At 36.1% G+C, this 27,579-nt stretch overlaps 1 pseudogene; it reads right to left on the bottom strand.

Annotated features, from left to right (window-relative positions):
• Nucleotides 1-13,219: 13,219 nt before the first annotated feature.
• Nucleotides 13,220-13,338, bottom strand: LOC118611630 (annotated as a pseudogene).
• Between the last annotated feature and the right edge of the window lie 14,241 nt (nucleotides 13,339-27,579).

Below are 27,579 nucleotides of genomic sequence, written 5' to 3'. Positions count from 1 at the left end.
ATTCAGTTCAATTCTGATACTAACTACCAGGGTTTACACAGTGCCCTCAGGTTAACAGCTCAGTCCCACAAAACTGTCCCCACTTCAGCCAATAGTCACAAGTCCAGGATTGCTCCCTGTACTTCTTCTGACCAACCAACTATAAATCAGTTTCCTACAACTCTCTTCTCAGGTTTGTTCATTTTTCAAAAAGCTCACAGAACTCCAGAAAGCACTTTACTTACTATTACTGGTTTATTATGAAGGATACATCTCAGAAACAGCCACATGAAAAAGATGCACAAGGCAGGGTATGAGGAGGGGGGCGGGGAGTGCCCAGAGCTCTCTGCACCTTGTCATTTAGGGGCATTTATGGAAGTGTCGTTAAGTAAGCATGGTTGATTAAATCATTTGGCTGTTGGTGACTAATTCAACCTCCAGTTCCTCTTCCCTCCCTGGAGATCAAGGGGTAGGGTTGAAAGCTCCAACCCTTTAATCATTCCTTGGTCTTTTGGCAACCAGTCCTCATCATGAAGCTATCTAGAGTAGCCTCATGTGAACAAATGATACTCCTATCACTCTGAAGTTTCTGAGGGTTTTATGAGCTGTGTGTCAGGAACCAAGGACAAAGACCAAATATACATGTATCACATTGACAAAAATGTTTTATATATTTTATCTAGTTTCTTCATTATTTACATGAAGATCTGAATCAGTTGCTCCATTATAGTGGAAGTGGGAAATTGGGGCTGCATCAATTTTTAAAAGCTTTATGGGTTGATACTGATGTGAAATCAGCTTTAAGAACCAGCGCTTTGGTTTCATAAGGTGTGATAAGATGAAAGAACATAAGGATTATCTTGATAATTGAGAATGCTATAAATAGCTAATCATCATTGAGTGTTTATTATACTGTATCTGTTCTAAGCACTTTGAAATAGAAATTAATCAATATTAGTCTTTCAATTCCCCTTTAGTGAAACTCAAATCAATCTAGTTCAAATAAAAGAGAAACCTGGACCATTTATTGGGGAAATATGTAAGGCTCTCTTGGGGACTGAAACTAGGGAACCAAAGTGTTTATGAGGATATTCTCTTTTCTCCTTTCTCCCCTCTCCATACTCCTCTCTCTCATTCTCTCATATTCTCTCTCTCTCTCTCTCTCTCTCTCTCTCTTTCACACACACACACACACACACACACACACACACACACACACACACACAAACAGTATATCTGTTAGCCTGCTTTTGGTTGTAACAAAGAAAAACCTTGAATCAACTCACTAAATAATGAATGTAGTAGGGGTTCTGTGGTAGAAAATTCTCCAAAATGTTTCCTTTAGGTACTTGCCTATGCTATCAGGAAGTTTAATTTGGGGATGTGTTTCTTTCCTGTATATTCTGACCACTTCCACGTTCATTTCATATCCACTACAGTTTATCGATTGCTGCAGTTCTTTCATGAAGTACATGGAAGGACAGCAACATATAGACGCTGAAAAAGATGGGTCTCCTCCTAATGAGGACAAATTTCCCAGTAGAACACTTTTCATAATTATTTGATCAGAATTAGGTCACATGCCCACCTCCGAATTGATTACACCTGGCTTGAGTTGAGGGTGAGTAACCGCCCATGCACTTCAGGTGGACCTCATCAGCCAAGAGATGCCTGCGAAGGCAAGTGCAGGTGTGTGCTAGGAGCAATCAACACCTGCCACAGGCAGACGGCTTCGCTGCCATGGAAGAGGGGTTGGGCAGAGCACCAACAACACGCTAACTCTTGTAAACTCCCTTGCGCAAATGGTTTATTTGAGGTTCAGCGTTTTTAATTAATGTCCTCAAAATAACACGGGTAGGAGTTAGAGGAAGTAAAATTGGAGGCCACAACTGCCTGGCCACAAAGGTAAAGCTTTTAATCAATAATTAATAAAAATGGTTTTAAAGAAAAAAATATATGTATGAACCTATGATGATATCAGTAATAATTCACTTCAACTCATTTCCCAGATGCCTTTAATTAGCAATAATTATTTGCATTTCTTTCCTAGTCATTTGCTCACAGGGGTGCCAGGAACCCGGGAAGGCATAATATCCTGAGCTTTCTCTCATATTTAGAAGCCCATTGGGTAACTTGAAAGGGTCTGAGAGGGATCATTCTGCCTGTTCAAGTGATAATTTGAGAAGAAAGATATTCTCCTTGAAGTGCAGAGAGTTGATCCTCTCTCTGCACCTTAGAAGCAAGTCCAGGGGGCAGAATTAAGTGACAGCAAAATGAAAAGGTCATGTCTCTCACAGCAATGAGAAATCTTTATGGCTAAGTCAGCTCCCCACAGTCAGATTGTACTTGGATGTTGGCAAAAGTTTCCTTAGTGGGAGAGGCGGAGGGAAAAGCCATGGGGATGAAGAGAGAGCTTCAATCTCCAGGTCTCAAAAGAGAAGTGAACAGCATACTACCTAACACAGGCTTCTTCTCTTCCTTGGATTTGAGATACAGCTGCCAAAATAAACTGAGAGGCGCATAGGAGCGGAAGCTGCCACACTGAAAGCGCTATCAGCCTCGCAGAGAGCCGGGTTGCAACAAGGACCGGACTGTGGAGAGCTGAAGGGAGTTTCCCGGGGAGTATGGATGCCGTCGTGTGCAGCCCAGTCCCAGGGATCCCACAGCACTCATTTCACCAGCTGCTGAGAATGGGCGTGCAGGCCACCGATGGATAACAACCGAGTCTCTCACCAGGCATTAATCTTGACCGTGCCCAAGCGTATACTTCTTCTCTGGGGACAGCTGGGAATCCCAAGAGGGACCTATGTAGGAGTACGTATACTTAGCCACCATGCCTCAACTTGGGACAACTCCGAAGGGCTAGCCCAGCTATGGAGCTCTTTTTGGGACCAGCTGAGCCTCTACTGTGACGGCATCACAGTTCACCTCTGCTCTTTCCCTCATCCCATCTCCTTCACTCCTTCACCATTGTTCTTTCCCAAAGCAACTCACCAATATATTCACTGCATGCAAAATCTCCTTCTCAAAGTTTGGTTTCTCTGAGAGACTTTATCTATAGTGAAACTCGCCTCTTAGAGTAACCATTTGCCAGGTATTGAGGGTTTTCCCTAGATTTAAAATTTTCTATGCTTACTCAGGAAGAAGACCAGGAAAACCAGAATGTATTGTGATACATCTGTTATACATAGTCTTTGCAAATTCCATCCACAGATGAGGCAAGGATTTCATGGATGTTCTAGCACCGTGTGCACTAAAGTCTTTATCTTTTGATGCTCTGTAAAGGTATCTTTGTGCTATCTTCCCCTGCCTCTGGTACCCAGTTTCAACATCCTATTCCACCATGAATCCCCCTTATAAACTACAGATAGAATAGTCTTCCTGATTTGGAACTCTCATAGGTGACAGTCTCCTCCTACTACTTATTTTAGAACCCTGCTGTGCTTTCTCAGATCTTCCACTCTGTCTTCCTAAGTTGCTTTCCGTGAGATCTTCGTGCAGTGGAGCTGCGATCACGCCACTCTGCTGCTTAGTTAGTGCTGTGCTTAACTTCCACTTCATCTCCACTTGCGAGGCTAAACTCTGGCTCTAGATGTTCATTCAGGAAATGACCTCTGAGCTTTCCAGCTCATGTGTTTCTGCTCCCAACTATATATAACTATCAAGTGACAGTGCTGGTGTTAAGGCTTATCCTCTCTGGGTCAGAGGCTTTTGCACATTTTGTCTCTATTAAAAAAACCCTTTCCTCTCATCTCTGCCTGACATTCTCCAGTGCGGCAGCCTTTTCCATTCTGTTCAGTCATGTTTTCTGCTCAGAAGCCTTACATGATGCCACCAATCGTCTCGTTTTTGGTTGACTATTCCTTTTTGTGTGCCCATGGATTCCTACCTGCACCTCCATAGTTGTGTAGCCAGTCCCCCCATATTCGGTGTTCACCTTCTGTTGCTTCCGTACTGGAGGCAGAAGGCTCTATTCGCAATGTGAATCTGATCATCTCTCACGTTTGCCCCAATTCCCACAACTGTGTTGACAACAAAAAAAAATCAGTAGAGGTGCCTTATTGATCTTAGAAGATCATTATCTATATGAGATTCTACCTCTCCAGTCTCAGCCTTCTTTTAGCTCCTTGTGACATGCTGCCCCTGTCATACATGCTCTTTCTTCCAGAAGGAGGCAGCTCTCTTCTTTTGAGGGAAATTCCTAGAGAATGATTCATCTGAAAGCCTTTTGCTACTAACAGTTCCAGCAGCTTCAAGAATGTGTGACTCAGGCCTGAAAATAGCGAGTTGGGATGGGGGGGGTGGGTGGGTAGGGATACACCTGGGTGGCACACCTGGCACCATTAGGTCTAGTTATGTCATATAATAAGTTCTGGAAGCAGCTCCTCCAAGATTCTGATGAAATGCTGCCTCTTCTGTATGAGGAAGGATACTGTAAGTACTTGTGACTAAGGGGCGGGTTGCTGCTCTGAGTGACAAATGCCAGACTAAGGCTCAGCATTGGTCTCTGTGAATATAAAGCTGTGAATATAATTGGTTTCTATCACTTCTAGAGAGGGGTTTAGTGTGACCTTTGGATAAGTTTCTACTCTTTCTCTTCCCCTGCTAGAAGGGGTTAGTGTCACAGATGCAACATGGCATAGCCTTTATCGGCCAGGGGCCCGGGGGGACAGAGTTGAGCAGAACCCCATGCCAGCATGCATGGATCATTTAGAGTGAGTGAGAAATAAATTTTATTGTTCTGTGCAAATAAGTTTTGGGGGTTGTTAGGAGCATAACCTAGGCTACCCAGTTTACTACAGGGAGTGTTATCAAAAAGAGGAAAAATGTACATGGGCCTTAACATGTGGAAAAGAGCTCAGAAAGTGATATTTTAGTAAGAACACTTTAGTTGGAAGCAGTCTTTCTGAAATAGAGAACAAGAGCCATATTGGCTGAAAAAACACAGAAATCAGTAAAATCAAAGGGAAGTCTATAGTAAAATCACTATAGGGAAGTCTATAGATAAAATCACTATAAGGTAAAAGGTTTTATGAACCTATTTATCTATTATCTGTCTGTCTGTCTGTCTGTCTATCTATCTATCTATCTATCTATCTATCTATCTATCAATCATCTATCTATCTATCTTTCATCTATCTATCAGTATCTCAAACCCAGATTTGATACTGCCAATGGTACACCAAAGTTAATTCCATGCTCACTATTTTCCTACAGAATTCTCTGTACCTGCTTCTTTCAAAGACTTTTCACATGCTCTTATAAAATTTCATGGCTGCAGAGGGTTAAATCCACCCCAAGAATGCAAAGTAAGTCATGACTGTCATGGCTTCAAAAGAATCATCTTACATGAAACTCTAGTTATTCTTGTCTGAGTAATACCTTTCCAAAATAAGGAATAAAGGCAGTTTGTACCAGGACATGAAACTGGGTAGTATCACACGGATTACCTGACCCAGCCACCATTATTGATGTTGTGGAATTAAAGTCGTCAAGGTGTAGTTACATTTTCAAGGACTTACAAAAACCTTTTAACTTCTGTCATGGTTCTAGTAGTTTGCAGGGCCTGAATTTGACTTTAAGCTTCAAATTTGGAAAATCAAGGAATTCAAAGTAAACCTCAGCCAACATCCCTTAGCCTCCTGCGGCTTCCCCCTCAGACTATAAATGGACCCTGTTTTTGAAAGCAAGCCCAGATTTCCTTAAAACATGTTCCAGTCTCTTGAAATTCACTAAGGGTATATTTCAAATGAAGGCTGTGCTTTTCTCTGCACCCTCTTTTTGGAGTGTCCTCTTTGTAAGCATTCCAATTTCCTGTATGAGTTCGTGTCACTCGTGCTGAGTACATGTCATGCCCATCATTACACATTTCAACCAGACTCCCCAGATGAATTGCAGTATGACTTTCCTTTGGCCATATGTCAAAAGCAAGCTATTTAGGGTCAACTTCCTTGAAAAGATCTGCCAACTAGTCTCCTGGCCTCCTTAACACTAGTGGAATTACAGGAATCAAAAGAGAGGATAAAGGTCAATATTGTGGGCTCCATTTCCTTTCAGGTCACTCACTGCTTTTCACATCTTTAGAGGATCTTTCCCACCTCCTACTCTAAATGGACACTAGAGCTACATTTCCAGTATTAATATATTGTCCACTTCAGTCATTAGTTTCAAAGATGCACTCATTCAAACAATCTATAAATACCAACCATTTTCTGTGACTGCGATAAGTTTCATTGGTTTTATTGAAGTGAGATAATTACTTCCTTAGATTGGACACATACCTCTGAATGCTTCTAAAATACCATTGCATCTGCATTTTTGGCAAATATATCACATTCTTACCTCATATTGAGTGTGCATTCACCCAAAAATGCCCTTTGATATTTCATATGAATGGCTGTTCACCCACATCTGTCTCATCTCAAATAGATATTTCCGACTATGAGTTTAGGACTATACATTTATCTGTGTTAAATGTAATCACTTCAACCTGTCAAGATATGATTTTTGTTACTTGGTATATTAACTATTCATTCTAACTTTGGTAATCTAAAAAATCTGATCTGTGTTCTCATTCAAGCCATTCATCAAAATGTAGAATGAGAAAGATATGAAAACAGAGTCCTTTAGTTTGTCTCTGGAAATGAGCTTAGAAGGGCATTGTACACTGATAAGCATCCTTTAGATATTTGGCTACATAATATTTTTAAAACTTACTTTGCATTGGGCTCTGTATAAATTATTTTATATTGCTCTCACAATAATGCTATGAAAGAAGAATTATTGCCTCTTTTTTCTATGTGAGAATATTGAGGCTCGACGAAGTAAAGTTACTTTAAGCAAGATCATATAACCTAAATAAGTTAAGAACTATTTTTTCCAGGTTTTCCTCTTTCTGCATCTTACACCTTACACTCCAACCATATCTACTTATTAACCACTCCGGGATTTTTGCTAACTGTGCTTTGCACATGTTGCTCCCATTTTCTAGAATGTCTTGTTTTCTATATCATGTATTTTTCACCAACGATCTCTTGGATACGTTTCTACTCTTTCTCTTCCCCTGCTAGAAGGGGTTAGTGTCTCCGCCTTCGACATGAAGTCTAAGCCTTTTTCTCCCATCATTATAGTAGGAATAAAGCCTTTTATTTTGAGGATTAAGAGGTATAATGCATGTAATGCTCTAACTACTATTTCATTAAATAATACTCATTAGTGTCACCAGATTTATTTAATCCTCACAACATTATGTGAGAAATATGTTGTTACCCATTTTACAGCTTAAGAAAAGCCATTGAATGCATTTCTTAAGGCCACATGAATAACAAGGGATAGTGTGTGAAGAGCTATGCTAGACTACTGAAACAAAACCTAACTTTTACCATGGTTCACTAGTCTGTGTATCAGTAAGCCCGTGATGACCTCATCTCAGAACTAGGGTTCCCCTTGCTCGCAACACTAAAGTCACTCGCCTTCCTACAGTTCTTCAAAGAAGCCCAGCCTATGCCCAGGTCAGGGCTCTTGCCCTGGCTGCTTCCTCAGCTTGATGTTATGATTTCTTCTTTTCACATGTGTCTCCTTGACTGTCAGCTTCCAAGAACACTCAAGTTAAACTATTTCCTAAATTTCTAAGTAACATTCTCATCACTTAACTCTGTTTAATTTCCTTCACAGCAACTACAGGTATGTCACTCATTTATGGGTATGCATTTCGTTGTCTCTTTCCTCTTCAATGATGAAAGCTTGAAGGACAGGCACCTTGTCAATTTTATTTGCTGCCATGTCTCTAGGACACACACATTACATAGTAGGTGTCTAATACATATGTATTGAATAAACCGAGAATAGAGTATTAAAGAAGCATAGAGGGGCATCTAAATCGCACAGAGAGCAAGGGACAGCTTTCTGGAAGAAGGGGTATGATTATTAAAAGGTAAAGTAAGAAGTGCTGATTCAAACCATGGAGAATTCTAAGTCATATGGGAGTTTTCCACCCTCACTCCCACCCTAAATTATGGCACGTTTGTAAATGTCTACAAATATTTTGATTTGTACAACTTGGGAGGAGTGCTACCGGCATATAGTGGGTAGAGGCCAGGGATGCTGCTAAATATCCTACGATACGTACACACACCCACAAAAATACTACTTACCTATGGAAAAAAAAATTGTTATGTGTTGTCAAGTTGGCTCTGAGTCCTGGCCACTCTGAATGAGTGATGCCCACAATGTCCTGTCCTCAACAGCCCTGCTCAGCTCCTGTGGACTCATGTCGGGCATGGCTTCTTTTACGGAGTCCATCCATCTCATATTTAGTCTTCCTTTTTTCCTGCTGCCTTCTATTTTTCCCAGAAAAGAATTACTTTCCCCACAAATGTCAATAGTGCCAAGGGTGAGAAACCCAGGCACAGACCAATGAACTTTCCTCAGCAACATTCTACCCCTCCAGTCTTCAACGTATAGCTATTCTCACTGTCTTCTCCCGCTTCCCCCAGCTCTCTCTGGTTTTCCCAAGTGGCTACTTCCACTCCGGGACACTTCTTCCCCTGAGTTCATGAACTCGAAACCTTCCCATATTCCCTAGTGAAGCTGCAATCAAAGGTCAGCCCTGTTCTGGCCTGACATTCTATAGTTCCAGGCTGGGAAGGGCTGAGGTCTCACATTATATTTTCAAGGAGGTAGGGCAGCCTGAGTGAGGCACCACAGGTTCTAACTAAAGAGTGTTAAAGAGCACTCAGACCCAGGATGAGGGGATTCAGAAGTATAGGCTCAGAAATCACTTTGACTCGGCTGAAGCCGATGCACAGAGTATACTCCATACTTCATCTGTCTGCTCATGTCCTCCCTGGTGAGTTCAACAACCCTGAAAAATTAGAATTGGCTCAATTCGACCAACTCAGCAGTACATGAGTACCAAGAGGCTTTTCTTCCTTTTTATTTGACTTGCAGGAAACCGACTTCAATGAGATTTTATAGTCTCTTGAAGCCTGGGGACTTTGCCCCCCGCCCTTACTTTTGTTTCATAAAACCCTGATAAAAGTATAAAACAAAAATTGTCGAATTTCTGCCAATTTGAGTGTCTTCATTTACAGCAGCCCTATGGAAGATGCCGGGCACATTTTATTTCTAATATTTTAATTCTAATTAGTATTTATCACTATAGTCTAATCCCAATAACACACTGTTAAATGAGTACAAAATGTATTTATTGATTTACGCCTGAACAGCACAACATCATGCATAAATATGTTGTTGAGATAGCTAGATATGTACCCACACGTTTTCTACATTTTTCTCACATTCTTTGATTATGATCCATCTTTTTTTATGTTTCATACTGTGATAATGAGAATTCTAAATTGCTATTTGTAATAAATTTTGGGTAAGATTATTCACTTTTCTTTGTATTTTATATTTTATGCTCTGAGTGTGAGACCCTACAGAGAGCTACAAATTGAGAGAAACAAACATTTCAGAGAAAACAGACCTCTAGAGTTTTGGAAAGAGCAAAAAATTGACAATTTGAAGGGCTTCAAGTATGCCAAGTGGCCATCAAAACTCACTTCATATTTCGAAAAGGAAAAAAACAAATCAAGATTTGAAGACTTTACAGAGCCTTTCATTTGCTGAGAATGTTTTCACTGTGTGTTGACTATAATTATTGTTAAGACTGATTTTAAGAACAACTTACTTATCCCTCATTGAAATTTATAATTTATAATGAAAAAGACAATTTGAAGTTATCTCAGTTTTTAAATAAAGATTGGTGGAATTAAGCGAGCTATCTAATATTATAAGGTTTGTCTGTGAGAGAGCTGGGATCCGAACCCGTAGGTCCCAGCACCTATTCCAAGGCATTCCTTACTATGCCACACTTTTAAAGGCCATATTGTAAGAATAAAGAACTGTTAGTAGCTCAAAAGCAAAACCATGCCATTATTCCTTGAGGCAGTTTCTTTGAGAGTCTGGCTCGGTATAGAATGTGGGGGATATCAAAATTTAAAGGCTCTTAGAGATCACTCGCCTACCTCACTCAGTTTCCTCAATTAGAAAATGATGTCTAGAAGGGGGGAAAGCATTCAGATGCCACAGGGATGCTCTTTTCCATCTAAAATTACTTGAAAGGTATTGCATCTTTTAAATTAGGGGAACAAATCTCTTCGAATAATTATGCATGGTGAGCAAAAAAGAAATCTACATGATGAGCAACAATAGATCATACTTGTTTGTGAATAAGGTGTGGATCTTTGACCTGAGAGTTCCTTCTATCTCCTTAGTTTAGTGTACTTTTAACAGGAAAAGCACGTGTTCCATTTGTGCTTCTTTTTGTGTTAGAATTTATCTACAGTCTCATTATCGTAGGTGCAAAGTGTAGTGCAATTTTAAGTTTTTTAATTGCTCTTTAAACAAACAAGCAAACATAATTTAACACAGCTTATAAATAGATGTCAATAAATCTTATAAAAACAACTTAAATTTTCTAGAGTGATAATAAACACAAGGAAAAGGGAAAACCACTCTTTTATAAAATCTTTTGTAAAATTACTCTTCTAAACATTGTACTTTGTCACCCCACGATACCTTTTATAATGCATTTAGATGTAAAATATAAGCTATATATAGTGTGTATTTCAAGCTATCTCATAATCAACCAACTTGCCAATCCTTTGTTTCCTGAAATCTTATTTTCTGGGGGGTCAACAAAGTTGACTTGTGCTATTGTATGTATATTTTACTGAATTTTACATTGTATTATAAAACACAAAAAGAATGGTAAGAATACTATTCTTGAATCAAAAAAATAGAATGTGCTAAAAATAGTAGTAAGGAAAAAGGTTTCATATACTCAATTTATCAAAACCAAAAATAGAAATTATTAGTTATGACTAAAGAAATGAATATTGCATAATGGTGAATTTAAGTTGCTCAATGGTGCTCAAGAACATGTACAAAATTCCTGGACATTTAATTTCTTAAAGAATTTTTAAAAAGAGATTATCTATCTATCATCTATCTATCTATCTATCTATCTATCTATCTATCTATCTATCATCTATCAGTCATCTATATCTATCTACCTACCTACCTATCTACCAATCTATCATCTATCTCTCCGCCCTTTCTGGAAATAAAATTTCACATACAATATATGAACTGAATGTTGTCCCTTAAATATCCTGGCAACAGGTATTTTAGGTTGGAAAACAGAGTCTCATTTGTTAAGAGGGGGCCTTACAAAGAAAAGAAAAGTGTGATGAGTGGAGATTTAGTTACTTTAAGAAAAGAATTACTAATTGCCTAGAGTAAGAAAGAATACCCCTATATTTACCTTCTCCACTTTTATTTCATTTATTTATGTATTTATTTATTTGAGGCTGCTTGGTGTAGTGTAAAGACCATGGCTGTGGAATCTAGCAGAATTAATTATGCTAAATAGCACGAAACCATTCTTCCCGTTTCAGGACCAAGCTAGTCCCTGATGCGGGGTCTTTGTACTTGATAGTGGCTCTATTTAGAATGCTCTTTCCTATGGCCTTTGCAGTCTTGACTCTTTACTTTGCAGATTTATGCTTAAATATTCCCTTTTCATGAAGGTCGTACCAGACCAAACTCTCCAAAATAGGTTTCTCATACACTTTCTCTTAATTTACCCTATAAATTTCCATTGCTTCCATAATATAAAATTAGAGAAATACTGGAAAATACTTAGGTTATGAAACAAACGAACTTTAGGAAAAAAACATAACTTGCATCAGTAATTTGTCCTGAGGCATACATGCATTAATGGTGCTTCCAGTCAACCCTAACTTACTTTCATAAAGTAGCCTAAGTGCTAAATGATCTGCCTCCTTATGTCTTAAAACACCAGAATTCTTTTCCTTCCATCAAAAAAAAATAATAATATAACTAATAGGAAGTCTTTTTTTGCAGCACCTGAACATCTAAGGGTATGTAACAGACTAATGAGCACCACAGTAACCCATGATATTTCACAAGTAAAATGAAGTGGTCCATTTGCTATTTATGCTTGAAATCTGTGCGTAAACAATTTGATATAAGTGCAGGTGATTGATGAATAAAACATCACTGATCAAGCTGGCAGCGACTAAATTTTGGCTTAATCCTGCTGGTTTAATTTTGTTTGGTGGTTTTTTCTCCCTTCTTCTGATGTTTACACCCGAGGTAAATAAATATATATTATGGATGGGAAAAATGAGCAACATAAATTTAAATACCTGGAACAGGTGACAAAATTTGTTCAGCTGCTTTCAGATATTATGTTTCTGTTAAGGAGAAACATAAAAATAACTTCCTATTCCCACCACAAGGAACGAGTGTCATTGACTCTTTAAAACGTAGGTCCATCTCAAAAGTTTAAGTCAATAGATAAATTCATTTCCTTCTCACTAATTCTCATTATGTTTGGGAAAATTGTCCATGAGATATTTTTAAATACACACAAGAGCTCACACAAGATTCTTTTACGAAAAACGATCTCAAACAGTGGTTTGGGTGCAGGAGAGAAAAGTGTAAATGTTAGTAAGTCAGGTTGCGCTGACAGCTGAACAAACTATCAAGCTAGTCATGTAGCTCATGGTATATGTCTGTCATAGTAGAACAGTTTGGGTTTTTTTCATTTGCATGATGAATAATTTGTATCTAAATATAACATACCTCTTCCTTATGCTGATGTCCTTTAAGGTCTATGGCTTGCTCTGTAGTACGGGGGAAAATATAATCAAAGAAAGAAATATAAAGAGGAAGGATCCCTTCTTTTCATCAAGTTCCTTCCTTGTGTGTGTTATTATGCTTATTTAAGTAATAATAAATAAATATCAATGCCTTTCGCTTTCACTTATGTAATTTAAAATTGGAGAAAATAAGTAATTTACAGTTCTTTCTGCCTGCTTTACTGTACCCAATAGAATACAATGCTTCTGTAAATACAGGACTTAATAAAATAATCTAAAAGCACAAATGCAAGTTAATTTAACATAATATCAACTAACATCAGCATTATTTTTTATTTAATATATCATAGCTCATTCCACATAAAAAAGTACAGATTCGCTATTTTAAAAACCTATATAAAGAAATTCTTAGAAGAGCTTAACTTTAGTCTAAGTGCTTATATGTAAAGTGTGATTTTTTTTTTTTTTTTTGGTAAGGCAACCCTTAATTGACTTCACAGATTACAAGAACCATGCCATCTAATAATCCCTTATTTTTTTATTTGTTATGCCTACAGCACCTGGTCTTCCCAGGTGGTCTCCCATCCAAGTACTAACCAGGGTCAACCTTGCTTAGTTTCTGAGATCAGATAGGATCATGCTTGTTCAGGGTAACATGGCCATAGACTATAAAGTGTGATTTTTATCTGCTGTGAAAAGCCTCTAGAATTAGTCATTACTTCTGTTACTCTGACTGCATCTAAGTAGTACTTTTTTTCCCTAAGTACTCAGTTTTATGTCATATTTTTAACAATTCAAAAAAATACCAGTTTTATTTTTCTTAAGGTGCTAGATATTTTAATATTAAAACGACACTCAAATTAGAACCAAATATAATACTGAATATTACAAAATTAAGTTTTAATACGTGCACTTAGTAAAATACTGCAAAATTCTAATAATTGTTTCCGCAAATTTCTAGAAACTTAAAAAATGATTATTTATAATTTAATATGTACTACAGAGATTAATATAATACTGTAATTGTATAAATATATAAAGTACATATATTTTATGTTTACATGTAATATATAAATAGATATTAACAGAGAAAGGGAAGGAAAGGGAGAAAGTAAAAGAGACCAACAAAGGAGAGAGCGTTGTCCATAAAATCAAAAGAAATCATCCCAATTTTTTTGATTGACATTATGGAGCATATTACTTTAATAATAAAAATCACTAAAATTCAATTTTGGTAAATTTTAAACTTGTACTTAATATGAACTAGATATGTTCCTAGGAGACAAAGTCAAGGCTGTTTTCATTACTCTGATGTTTTGCACAATGCTAATGACATATAGCAGCTCAAATAGTGTTCATAGTATGAATGCAATTAAAATATTTTCAGGAAAATTAATAATTTTAGTAGCCAATATATACCGATATTTAATATGCCAGACATTGTGCTTTTGCATATATTATTTCATTCAATTCCCATAAGCCTATGAGGTATGTCCTATATGATTCTCATTTTGCATATACAACATCTAAAAACAGAAAGGCTAAGAAACTTCACCAGGTCACACAGCTTTTAAGTCCAGCCAAGTCTTCCAACCAAGGCATTCGTTTTCATTCCAGAATCCATGATTTAAATACCCTCCAGAGTGCCTTCCCAAATACACTGATTCTCTATCCCATCTCTTATTGACTGCAAATGGTTATTTGGAACAGTTCATTGAGAATTTTAAAGCTTTCTTATAGCAATGTTTTAGGTTGAATTGTTTCTGTCTAAAAGATATACTGACATTGAAATCCTCAGTATCTATGAATATGATCATATTTAGAAATAAGGCCTTTGCAGGTTTAAGATGAGGTCATACTAGATTAGGACGAACCATAACTCCAATGATTAGTATCCTTATGAGAAGAGAGAGATTTGAAGGCACAGAGGAGACACGGGGAAGGAGGCCATACAACAATGGAGACAGAGATTGGAATGTTGCAGCTTCAAGCCAAGAACTGTTGGCAAACACCAGAAGCCAAAGCCTAGAGCAGTCAGGTGTCGCATGCCCTGCTGACACCTTGATTTCAGACTTCTAGGCTCCAGAACTACCACAGAATAAGCTTCCATTGTCTTCAGCCACATAATTTTTGCCAATTGGTTACCATAGTCTGAGGAAACTGAAACAAGGAATTAGTGATCTGATAACAATATCTGACTTGTGCACATGGGGTAGGGAAGTGGTATAAAAACTATGCCAAGTATTTGCTATTTGATAGGGGTTCAGAAAGTATTTGGTTATTTTGAGCTTCTCATTTGACATGTGAGTTACAAAAGCAATAAATTGGTTATGCTGCAAGAGTGGGATATCTCATTTCTCATCCAAGACCAAATAAATTCATTGCAAAGTTTTTTTTCAAAAATTATCTTGGGTGACAGGACTAGACAGGATGCAAAGGTAAATGACTATGGGATAAGGTTGACTTTAATAGGGTCAAGATGGAGCATGAAAAAAATTAAAGAGATAGATGAAGATTTTATATATTGTAAAAAAAAATAATAGAAGGAGGTCTGAAAAATCAGCAGAGGATTTAGAGTTAGGGAAAGATTAGAACGATCTAGCTGTATCTCATAATTTGGCAAAAGAAGCTTTATCTTAATATGGAAATTAAATACTGGAGTGAGAAGATGTATATCCTAAGACCAACCTTAAAAGGCATTTCCAGAATTAGGTCACAGTTTCACAATCCACCCTGGAACCAAAGCTAGGGATGGAGAAAAATGGGTCTTTTTTGAAAAACAAAGTAACGGGAATGGGTATTTAAAATGAGTTATCTAAAATGTTGCTCGAAGTAGAGAAAACTGTATATATACATTAAAAATATATGTGCTTATAATTTTACTACTAGATCTTCTTGGCAGAGGTTGAGAACAAAAGACCTCACTTTATGTGACTGAGTCATACAAATTGGGTTAATAGTGTCTAATATTTTGAGTAACCACAGGTTTTATTTGTATTTTATACCACTTTCATCAATAAGCCAAGAAGCATCTTGACTGATTTTTATATATTTTAGAATAGTTATTGTATTAGTTTTCTATTGCTACTGATAACCAATTAACATGAATTCAGTGGCTTAGAATAATTTAAATTTCTTATCTTCTAGTTTGAGAGGTGAGTAATTTCACACTGGTCTCAGGGAGCTAACATTAAGGTGTTGGCAGGGCTATCCTGTTTTCTGGAGGTTCTAAGGGAGAATCGACGGGCTCTTCTATCACTTGGCTTGTGCCCCATTCTGTCCATCTTCAAAGCCAGAAAAATCGCATCTATCTGACTGTTCTTCTGCAGTCACACCCCTCTCTGACCGAAGCTGGGAAAGGTGTTTTTCTGATTCTTTTTCCTGATTCATGTGATTTCACTGCACCCATTTGGATAATCTATAATGATCTTCTCACCTCAAGGTCTTTAACTTGAATCACATTGTGAAGTACTTGTTGTCACGTAAGAACATGTTCAGAGGTTCTGGGGATTAGGTCAGGGCATCTTTTGTGGACATTATTCTCCCTACCATTGTTTCTAAAATATAAATTAATGTTTTTAGTGACCATTGATATTTTTGCCTTTAAATATTCTCGTTACCCCCCAAAAATTATCAAACACATGATGAGTCATTAATTTATAACCTTAATACTTGTTTGAGATTTTTCAAATACCATTGTCTGCTTGTAAGCCTTTTACAAGTAAGTGACATATTAGACTAATTAAAATAAATATACTTTATTGATGCATTTTATTTAGACTAGATTTAAAAACAGGTTTAATGTATTCTATTAATATATATTAATAGCACTTGACCTTTTCCTCCATTTTAAGGACTACCCAATCACTTGGAGTTTTAAATCTGGGTCAAGCACTTTCTTGCCTCTCTACAGGTGCACGTGCTTCCTTCCCTATTTTGAAAGGCCATTTTTAACTTCTCATACCTCCCCACTCAAACACTTCTACTCTTCGCCTTCTGAATAGACCTACAACTACTAAAGAAACTGAATTAGTAATGAAATAGATATTTCATTATCTGTGACAGAAGGCTTCTCTGGTAAATTCTTCTCAATATTTATTTTAAAAAATACATAAATAAAATGAAAAAAAAATACAAGAAAACTTTTTTATCGAAGAAAAAAAAGAAGAAATAACAATCCTTCGCAAAACCATTTAGGAAGCAGTATTTCCTCACTTATCCTATGGGCCCAGTATCACCTAATACCAAATTCAGATGAAGCCTTCACATCTAAATTACAAACCAATATTTCTAATGATATAAATGCAAATATCTTTAACAGATATATGAAAAAATAACACGTGTTGATAAGGATGTGGAGAAAGAGGAAAGTTCACATATTGCTGTTGAGGATATAAATGGTATAGCCACCTAAAAAAATAGTGTGGTACTTTTTACAAAAGTTAAACATGAATTTACCAAATTTACCATATGACTCAACAATTCCACTCTTAGGCTACAACCAAGAGAAATAAAAACATATGTCCATACAAAGAATGGAGATATTTGTAATCAAGTATTCATAGCAAGATTATTCATAAGAGCTGAAAAGTGAAAATAATCCAAATGTCAACCAACAAATGATGGGAGAGACAAAATGTAGTATATTCATAAAATGCAATACCATTTGGCAAAAGCAAATGAATAAGCTACTGATACATCTTACAAAGTGGATGAACTTCCGAAACAAGCTAAGAAGCCAGATAATAAAAGACTACATATTACACGATTCAATTATAAGGAATGTCCAGAAAGCACATCGACATTCACCTGAGGATGGGGGAGGAAATGGATATAGACTGCAAAGAGGCATGGGGAACTTGTGGAGTGGTAGAAATATTCTAAAACTAGATTATTGTTAGAGTTGCGCAGCTCTGTAAATGTATTAAAATTCAATTAATTATACACTTACAATAACTTTTAATTTTACGATACTTCAATTATACCTTAGTAAGAAGCTAAGAATATTCTTTCTTTTAATAAAAAAATGTACTGTGAATAAACATACACAAATACATTTTCAGCATCAGAAAAATGAATGTTTTCCATGACAATTATTTATTGGAATATTTTTGAAACCAAATGGATGTTATTAAAAGTAGAAGAACTGATATATGCTCCCCATCTTTCTATCAGCTTATTATTTTTGTTTCTAATTGGCCCCTGGGTCATCACAGCTTGTTATTTCTTTGCTTACTTTCAATGACAGGGACAGACATACTTAGAATTGTGACTTACTTTAATAAGGAGAAGTAGATGACAGATTGTAATGGATGTGTACCCTTTCTGATCACAGCACCTCACACTCTTTCCTATTAGAAACGGTTCCACACTAACGTACTAAATTTTACAATTGAAAAGACATGTCTCTCAGGTTGCCATTATGTATAAATCTCATAGTTAGAGTTACCATGGAAAAACTATGGGCGTTCTGACAGGATATCTCCAGACCTTGAAGGACCACAGTTATTTGACACATTTTGGTCCAGATGTTTACCCTCCCTGAGATTCAGTTGATATATTTGCCAGTGGATGTGACACTGCCGATTCCAAGATTGTGGTAAAAGATCACATGAGTTAATTACATCCAGCGCCTGTTAGGAGTAGAAACTCAATAAGTGGTTATATGTTTCCATTTCTTTTTGGTGGCTTCTCTGTCTGTGTCTCTGTCTCTCTCTCTCCCTTTATATATAAATATGTGTGTGTGTGTGTGTGTGTGTGTGTGTGTGTGTGTGTGTAAGCACATATATATGTATATGTATAGATATGTATAGATATATAGATATAAATAGACATGTAGAGTATGTGTGTATACATATATATATTATATATATACATATACATACTATTATGATTATAAAGTGATAAATAGTGTAGCGGGAAAAGGTAGGTAATTTTTTTGGTAAAATGTATTCTTTTTAACTTGTTTAAGTTAATCGTCGATAGAAATGACAGAATATTCACTGAGTGCTCACTCTGTTCTAGGCACTATTCTAAGCTCTTACAAGCATTGCTTCATTTCAGAGGTGGACACTAGTAATATCTACACTTTATAAATTAGGCAAGAAAGGCCCAGAGTGATTAAATAACTTGGCTAGTGTTTAAACGATAAATGACGTAGCTTAGAAATGAACACAGGCAGCCTGGTAATGGTTAAATACAGGGGTTTTGTGTTAGTTTTCTTGTTCAAGGAACTTCAAAGTATTAAATGAATTAGTTCACTAAAGCACTTAAAACATTGGTTATTATCTGCCAGATGCTATGCTAAAAAATGTTTGAATAGTCTTATTTAATCTTCATAACTACCTTTTAAGGCAAGTTCTATTATCTTTATTTTACAGATTTTACAGTTATATGCAGGTTGCTTGATGAGCATAAATTCATGATGAGGATTACTTGACAAATTAAAAATACAATGGACAAGTTCCCATTTATATTAATTAAAAACCACAGTGCTATAACATGCTGCATGCAAAAAGGGTCTCGTGGTCAACTGAAAAAAAATCTTCATTGTAGAATGAATATTTTTATCAATTAACATATTGATTTTTCAAAAAGCCCATGAACTTCTAGAGTAAAGAAGTTGATTGACATTATTTAACCAAGAGTTTCAAAACTTGTTTTTACTATGGAATCGCTTGAGTTTTCTTTTGCTTGTTGTGATTTTTATTGGTATGAAGCGAAACAAGTGTTTCACGAATTGTGCTTCAAAAATATTGGTTTTATAGTAACAGGTCTCCTTAACGCGATGCTTATAATCAGTATTATGACATTTAGGAGACAAATGTACCTAATGACAGTGATATGCTCCACTTTCACATAGGTAAAATAAGAAAATCCAATGAGTTTTTGAATATTCCATAATAAATTATTAACTTTTTTAAAGTATCAAGTTATTTTTCTACGCCCATATTAACTGATGCTATGAATACGTGGCCAGTCTATGTATTAATTAAACCAGTCTTAGATGTACATAATTCATCCTCTGAATGAATCGCCGAAAAAACTGTTACACTCCAATCTACTGGATAAACACTGAACATTTCTTAGAAGGGCACTAATCCTTTCAACCTCTGTACATTCCTAATGCTACTGTATTTAGATATAGTAATACATTTGATTTTATGATAATCAAATTATGTTTATTGCCCTGACAGTAACCACTTTCTCACAACACATGACACTGTAAGTTTACATGACTCTTGCTTAAATACAGCATGTGCATATTTTATAGTTTCATTGTTGGAGAAAAATTTTATTACTGTAATTATTATTATTACTTTCACTTATTGACTCCTGGTGGCTCTTTCAATTTACCTCTAAGCTCGAAGATATGCAAAGTCTAGTTAATGATATGGAGAAACTACACTCATAAGCTAAGTGAGGAAGAAAAAGAAGCAAGCTATGAAATTATACATATATGCAATCTAAGATTATTACAGGAATTAAATATGTAATAATTAATTTAAATGCTAATAGAGATTATTTATTTATTCATTTGTTTATCTTTTTGTTATATTAATAAACTTTGCTGAAATAATGGTGGTCTTAAAAATCTGGTGATTTATAAGAACAAATATTTATTTTATATATATTTGTCTGAAATTTTTATAGGTCAAAGAAGCAGTCTCTATCTTAGACATGCCATTATCACAGCAAAAAGAAAAGTACAAAAGAGTGGAAATAAACATACAATGGCTTTTCAGGTCCTGTTCAAATATATGTATTTATCACGTCTGCTCATATTTCATTGGCCAAAGCATGTTCCAATGGGCAGGGCAGCACAGCCCAGCCACAGAAGATACTGAAAGGCTAGTGAAATGAGAAGGGATGAATAATGCTCTTACAGAAATCAGAAGTGGATAGTTGGAAACAATACTATAATCTGCCATGGTTACTGTTATTTTTTACTATTTTTATTACATTTAATAAACATGTTTATTGCTCTTATACTCTGCTTGGCACTGTTCAAAGCACCTTCAAATATTAACTTACTTAGTCTTCATGACAGTCCTATGAGGTAGGTACTACTATTATTCCAAGTTTATAGATAAGAAAGTTCTGAGGGTCAGTATGATGACTCAAGGTTAATAATTTTTCAAGTGACTGAACTTGCATTCCCACCTGGGCGTCCTGACTCCAAGGCCTACGCACCTAAGTTTCCACCCAGAGACAGCCAAAGAGGTGGAGCCTTGAAGTCATAATAGGAGATTTCTCTTTTCTTTATAATTTTCTGCCAATTCAAAATTCTTCATAAAGTTTTTTTATAATTATTTTATTTCTTCACTGCTTCAAAAATAAATGAAACAGTAAAGACCACGAGAACATGTCTCAGGAGAAAACATTTTCATTTGATTCAAAGTTCTGATCACATCTCACAATTCCTTCCTTCCCCTATAACCCTGCGATATACAAAACAGTTTTGCCTTTTTTCCCTTTTCTCACCAGCAAAGAAAGTAACAAAACTCTGATTTTCATTGTCCTGAACTAAACCATTTAATCTAACCCCCTAACACCAAGACACTGCTGGACCTGTAATTACGTTGTTACAGGCCACAGGTTTATGAAGAGTTAAGAAAATTCACCACATATGCATATATATCCTCTTCATCAGACACTCTGCATGCCTAAGAATCTGGGACTTTAGAGATGTATCACATGGTGCCAGACATCATGTTTTCTAATCTACATTATTCTTGTTGCTGTTGTAGAAACAACTTGTTATTTATTATACACTTACTCCTCTCCCCAGGAATATTACCACTTTACTTTCATCATTGACTTTCTGAACACGAAGTACTATGAAATCTAAAGTCATTTTACTCAGTGATATGTTGGCTTTATTTGTAACGATATCAAGTGTGAGTGTTAGCAAATAGTGTCTCAGTCAAATCAGTGATTTGATCCAAGTGCTTCCTACAAGAATACTAGTATTCACCTACCTCTAGGGACATGCTTTACCCAGCTAAATAATCCCTTTTGAAAAGTCAGCTAAGTTGCCACTACTCTCAACTTGTTTCCTTCTCTATGAAATGAAGATAAGCATGGTTGCTTAGTTCACATCACAAGTTTTTGTAATGGCATAATGTATATGTAAGCATACTGTGCATAACTGAGTGCAAGAAATATTGTTACACTGATAATTACAAGAAAATAATTATTATTTTTAACATTTATTGATTCCCTTATAAGATAATAATGAATAACTGGATCCATGTATAATGGTCCTCTTATAACTCTTAAGCTTCTAAAAGTAAAATCTTCTTAGAGAGACACTATGATAGAAATAATTCCAAATTATACATGTTCATTTCAGCGGTTGACTTCGTACTCTAATCATGTCACCAATTTCAGGTTTGCTTAGGACAATGAATTAAAATTCAACAGGATGGATAACTCAGCCACTGCTCACTCTGCCAACCAATTTTCTCAGAATTTGATTATGCTTGAAATAAATGTATTGGAATAGTAGTCAAGAATCTGGTTCAGGCTGTATATAAAATACATTTATCTTATAATGAAGGTTCATTTTCTTCTAGAAACCATAGCATACTCAAATGCTAGGTGGCATTACAATATTGTTATTGTCCATAACTCAGATTTGAATTCACTATTACATTATGTACAAATGATCAGAGGAGGGTTAGAGGACAAATGTCAGAGCTGAGCTTAACGACCACTGAGTAGGGTTCTGGGACTCGTCATGGGAGCAACACCAGGGTGGGCAGGTGTCAACCTTTTTAAGTCATTGAAATTTTGAGTTTTCTTTATCCTCATGTATGGCGAGATTCTGTACCGTTTTTAAAAAGAGCTTAGTAAATTGAAGTCTATATAATCAATTCTTCTCCTTTTATGAACCAGAGAACCATTAAATATCTTTAAAAGAATATTTCTCTGGTTTTAATCCTCAATTTTATACTTGCTTTTTACTTTCCAACTTGAGGATGCAATCGGGTAAAAATATCCTTCTTCTTTGATAGAGATAAAAATGTCTGTTGGTATTTAAACCAACGACTGACGGTGTAAGTGATGGCAACAACTGCTGATTATCAAGTCCCTAATACGTGTCAGGCACACAGTGCTAGGTCCTTTGTAAGTACTATTTCAACTCATGTAAAAATATTCTTTCAAAATTTTTCATTTGCTTGTCTATTCTTGAAAATTAAAAGGAAAGGAGGGATACATCTACATTGTGTAGGCCATATTTGGTAGTCCCTGGTATATATCAGATTAGGTAAATAAAAACCACGGCTAGTCTCCTGAGGGTCAGACGGATATGGCAAAGATGTGCATTAAAAGGGAAAATATGTTGGATATCAGAATGGGAAGTTTTGAGGAGACAAAAGTGGGTCAAATCACCAAGAGGATGATTAGGACAGCAAATTCAAGGCACCAAGATAACATACATAACCTGAGATATTTTATTGTGGCCAGGAAGCCTTTCAACTCTCTGACAGACTAGTAGATGATCAAAGCCTGGAGCCAAGATATGTAGTTAATTTATATTTGGCCAGCCTTTGCCTAGTGATAATAATGAAAAGACATAATTTACATAAATATTTTTTGTGTGCTATTACAAGGATTGATAAGATGATTTCAGACTCAATACAACTATTTTTAATGTTTTCATCAAGATCAGCTAACTTGTAATGGATTTGTTACAAGTCAAAAATATAGAGTCAACTAATCCAGATTTCAAGAGGTTCATGGTCACTATACATCAAAGTGAAACTGGAGATAACGGAAGTGCATCCCTAAATTTCAAGGATGTTAACCATGCTTTCCTCTCGCTTTTAATTGTCTTTCACTTTTATGCACTAGTTTATAAACATTAGTTCACAGAAATCTTTAGAATTAACATATGTTGACTAATTTGTAATATTGTCTAATGTTGCTTAATATTCATCAAAAATGTCATGTTATTTTTGAGAGAAAGCCCAGGGATCCCAGGAGGCCTGCATGCCAATACAGCATTTGTCCCATCCTGGTGCTTCCAACTCTCCCTATAAGGTCCTCCTGCCTGGATTCCACTCCCCGCTAGCATGATGCTTTATCTTTCACAAATTTTTTTAATAACCATTTCCTTACTATTGTTCTTTTCCTTTCTTGGAGTATCCATCTCCTCACATCTGCCCACAAAATACTACTCCTTCTTTAAGACACAGGTCAAGTATGACTTTTTTTGGTGACATTTTCCTGACTTTTCACACCTGCTCCACCCTGAATGCTGTCACCATTGTCCAGCCTGTTCAGCTAGGACCTCATGCACCCTCTGGTGCGGTGCTGACCACTTCGTTGGCTGTCTTCTCTGCTTGCCTCTATCTCCTACTACACAGTAAGTTTACCGAGGCATAGTCTGTATTCTATAAAGCATTAAGCTCTTGGCCTTTGGGGATATATCCTAGTAGATGAATAGAGTTTGCTGGCTCCTGCGATGTCCAAGTTCCATTATTCCATAAAGAAAGACATTAAGGCCTAAAGGCATTAACAGACTTTCCCAGGGTTACAGAAGTAGGTTATTATATGCAATAGCTGTTAAGTAGAAAGTTCTAAAAGATAACACACAAAGTCTATATTAAGATAATTTATCTTTACAGGTGCAAAACATGTAAAAAATTTCCAAATAGCAGTGGCTTCTATGTGGAATAGAAGTATAATCATCATTTGTAAATCAAGCAGCAAAATTATTGGGAAGCAACTGCTTCTTTCTCATTGAAAACTCCCACAAGTATGAAAACAAACATAAAAACACCTGTTCTGTGGTCACTGATTCTAGATTGTCTTCTTAAAATGAAATGCATCTTTTCCAATGAGCACACTAGGAAATCACAAAACAAATCTACTTTTAAAATTGCTACAAAATCTGCTACTTCATCAAGATACAATGATGAGCTCTGTTCTTTTTTATACAATAAAAACACTACCAAGAAATTTAGTGAAATAAATCATAAAAATTGGTTGATTGGTACGACAAAAGCAGTGTTTTCTTAGTGGCAAAGAGGTTGAATTTTGCTGTGAGATGGCTCAGCCTTGCTCATCTTTGATTTTTATGATGGAGATATATAGATATATATCTCTATATATATCTATATATCTATATCTATATCTATATTATGAATTTGTCTCTGATCCACTGGTCTTCTCTTTAGAAATCACTGAAAGATTGGAGTGTCTACTACACAGCTGACGGTTTTCAGGGGGCTGACATTTTGAGAGTGAGGCTTGTTTAAAGTACATGAGAGATGAGGAAGAGAAATTCAGCTGACTCCTCTCTCTTTCTCCTTAAGTATATGTGGGAAGGAACACATTTTTCTTGTAACAATAGGATAAAAATCTGCAGAAAACATAGATGAGACATTTCTGCAAGTGTAAGTTTCCTGAATAGCTCTGATTGAGAAATAGATAAATAAACCATATTTCAAAGAAGAAGAAAGGAGCCCTTACACTATCTATTTGGGCTGGGAAAAGCGTCTTAGACACAGTCCATCTGGCAATGCCAATGGGACTGATTTCATCAGGATTGAAGGATCAGGTTTGCCCAGTTAAACCCCAGTCCATCTATATTTCATTTCCATCTGTGCATAGTGTAGTTCTGCATTCCCAGTTTTCTTTTGTATAGGTTGCCTTACTCCATCGTCAAAACATGTGTGTCAAGTAAATGTTATGGTCATCATTTGACAGACAAACAAAAGCAGGTTTAGAGAAGAGTTAACTCCTGGACATGAAACTTTTCTCATTTTTAAACTGGTTTATACAACATATCATGGACTTTAGAGACAGAAAGACAATGGCCTGACTCCAGGTTTAGCCACGTGCTCACTGATAATCACAAGCAAGTCACATCTTTTCATCCGTTTCTTCTTTGAGAAATGAAGACAATAATACAACCAAATTGTAAGAGTTTAGTAAAGTGAGGTCTGAAAAAAAAAGTCTTAGTATAAAATAGACAAGGCTCAATAAACATAAATTTCTTTCTACTCCAGCCAGAGATATTTGTTATCTTCAATGCACTAGAAAATATAGTACCATGCTCACCAAGTTTGTGGAAACTTAAGAATTATTTTCTAGGGAGGGACTTTGAAATTTTAAACCTAGATTTCCCAGTGGTAAATAACTTTATGTTGAAAAAAAAAAAGATTCAAAATAAATGTCCTAGCACACTTGGCATCTATTTTCTCTGAAGAAAAACCTGTGACATCAACATTTCTGCAAGTGCTGGAATATGAACCAAGCATAGACATACCTGAGTCTATCTGCTAGAATTAGATCTCAAAAGGGAATTTGCTTTGCAAATACTTGACAGAAAATATGCAGATATAAGATACTTACAGTATACACATCTTTATACTGGCTAATTCAAAATGTCATAAGAGTAAATTTAAAGAAGCAGGTAAATTAAATCATTTCCAGCCTAAAGCCAACTTTCAGTCTTGTTTTCCCTGGATACTTGTATCTGAAAACCCTTTGAGATTTCCAGCAGACGAAAGTCTATTAATTTTCCATGTACTTGTTGATGCAAAAGCTTTCAGGATTATGGGTTGAATATTTCTAGTGTAGGGAAAGTAAAGGATGCAATTAATCTCTGTGAACTAAAATATACTTCTTTTCATTAATCTTTTATTGTAAATGAGCAAAGTAATTGAACCAGTACCACACTGTCAGAATGAATGCAATGCCGGTGGGATATGCTTGAGAGAGCACATACTGATTGAGTATTAAATATCTAACGGCAATAATTTATGGTTCATTACCTCTTTTGGAGTTTCTTAGTTGCATAGGGCTTGAATTCTAAGTAGTCAGACTTTTAGTGGAAAATGGCTTTCAGATGCTGAAGACAGCAAGTGCGCACAACCCACAGACAATCTTCTTAACTTGGGCTTTTTCAACCTTAGTTGAAACAAACTCCAAGAATATTTGCAAGCAGGATATATTGTCTTAAAGACAGAAAGATGTCATCTCCTCATTCCAAAATGCCTTCTGGCATACTGAGCCATGGTGCATTTATGAAAGTGTAAGGTGACATGGACACAGGATTGTGAATAGGGATGTCATCTCAGCGTAGCCTCTGTCACTTCCTTTCATATTATGTAAATCCCTATCCAGCTAACTGGTGGTTCAGAGCTCTCAGCTTTTGCTTTCAACTGACACTATTTTCCTTAATTGTATCCTACCATCCCCCATGGCACATGGAAGTGGAGGCTTTTTTCCTGCTGGTAACAAAATGCGATCAACCTGAAGCAATGTTATAGAAATATGTGTTTTGGATTTGAAGATTGGGTCTATTCAGACCTCATGCAGTTTAAAAACAAACACCGTTAAAAGAAAACAATATGAGCCCTACATCTATGGGAAAGAGGTACTGAAGCTATTTGTTCAGTTGTTGGATTTTAAACAAATTCCTTTATTCCAGTTTTACCTAGGTGTCCTAGGGAGTAGCTAATATTCCAGTTGAATCTATTTTTCTTTTTCAGGGCAAACGTGCATTTTCTTTGATTTATAGTATTTGCTCAATATATATTTCTGAAATGTAATTTCAACTAAAATAATGTGGACGTTAGATATGATTTGGACATAAGTGTATAATCATGTATGAAAATGTCTACAAACTTGTTTTGATATCCCTTTACCCTAATGATATCAAATAGGTGATTTAAGAGGGCTTCCAAAATAACTGGATACCCAAATTTCTCCTAAAACTTGCCAGTCTCTTTCTCTGCCTGTTCTCACTCGTTCTTTCTCTCGTCTCTATTTCCTGCTCATATTACAGATTTTACTAAGAGAATGTATAAATTTTATTGCATTATATTAAAAAAAACCCTTACATTTTATTTTTAAATAGTCTTATGTAAAGAACAAATGACAGGAAAAA

This window comes from Rousettus aegyptiacus, unplaced genomic scaffold, assembly GCF_014176215.1.
Source record: "Rousettus aegyptiacus isolate mRouAeg1 unplaced genomic scaffold, mRouAeg1.p scaffold_m13_p_14, whole genome shotgun sequence".
In the NCBI taxonomy this organism is placed as follows: Eukaryota; Metazoa; Chordata; class Mammalia; order Chiroptera; family Pteropodidae; genus Rousettus; species Rousettus aegyptiacus.
Note: the sequence above shows the minus strand (reverse complement) of the source record. Positions and strands in the feature narration are given on the sequence as shown.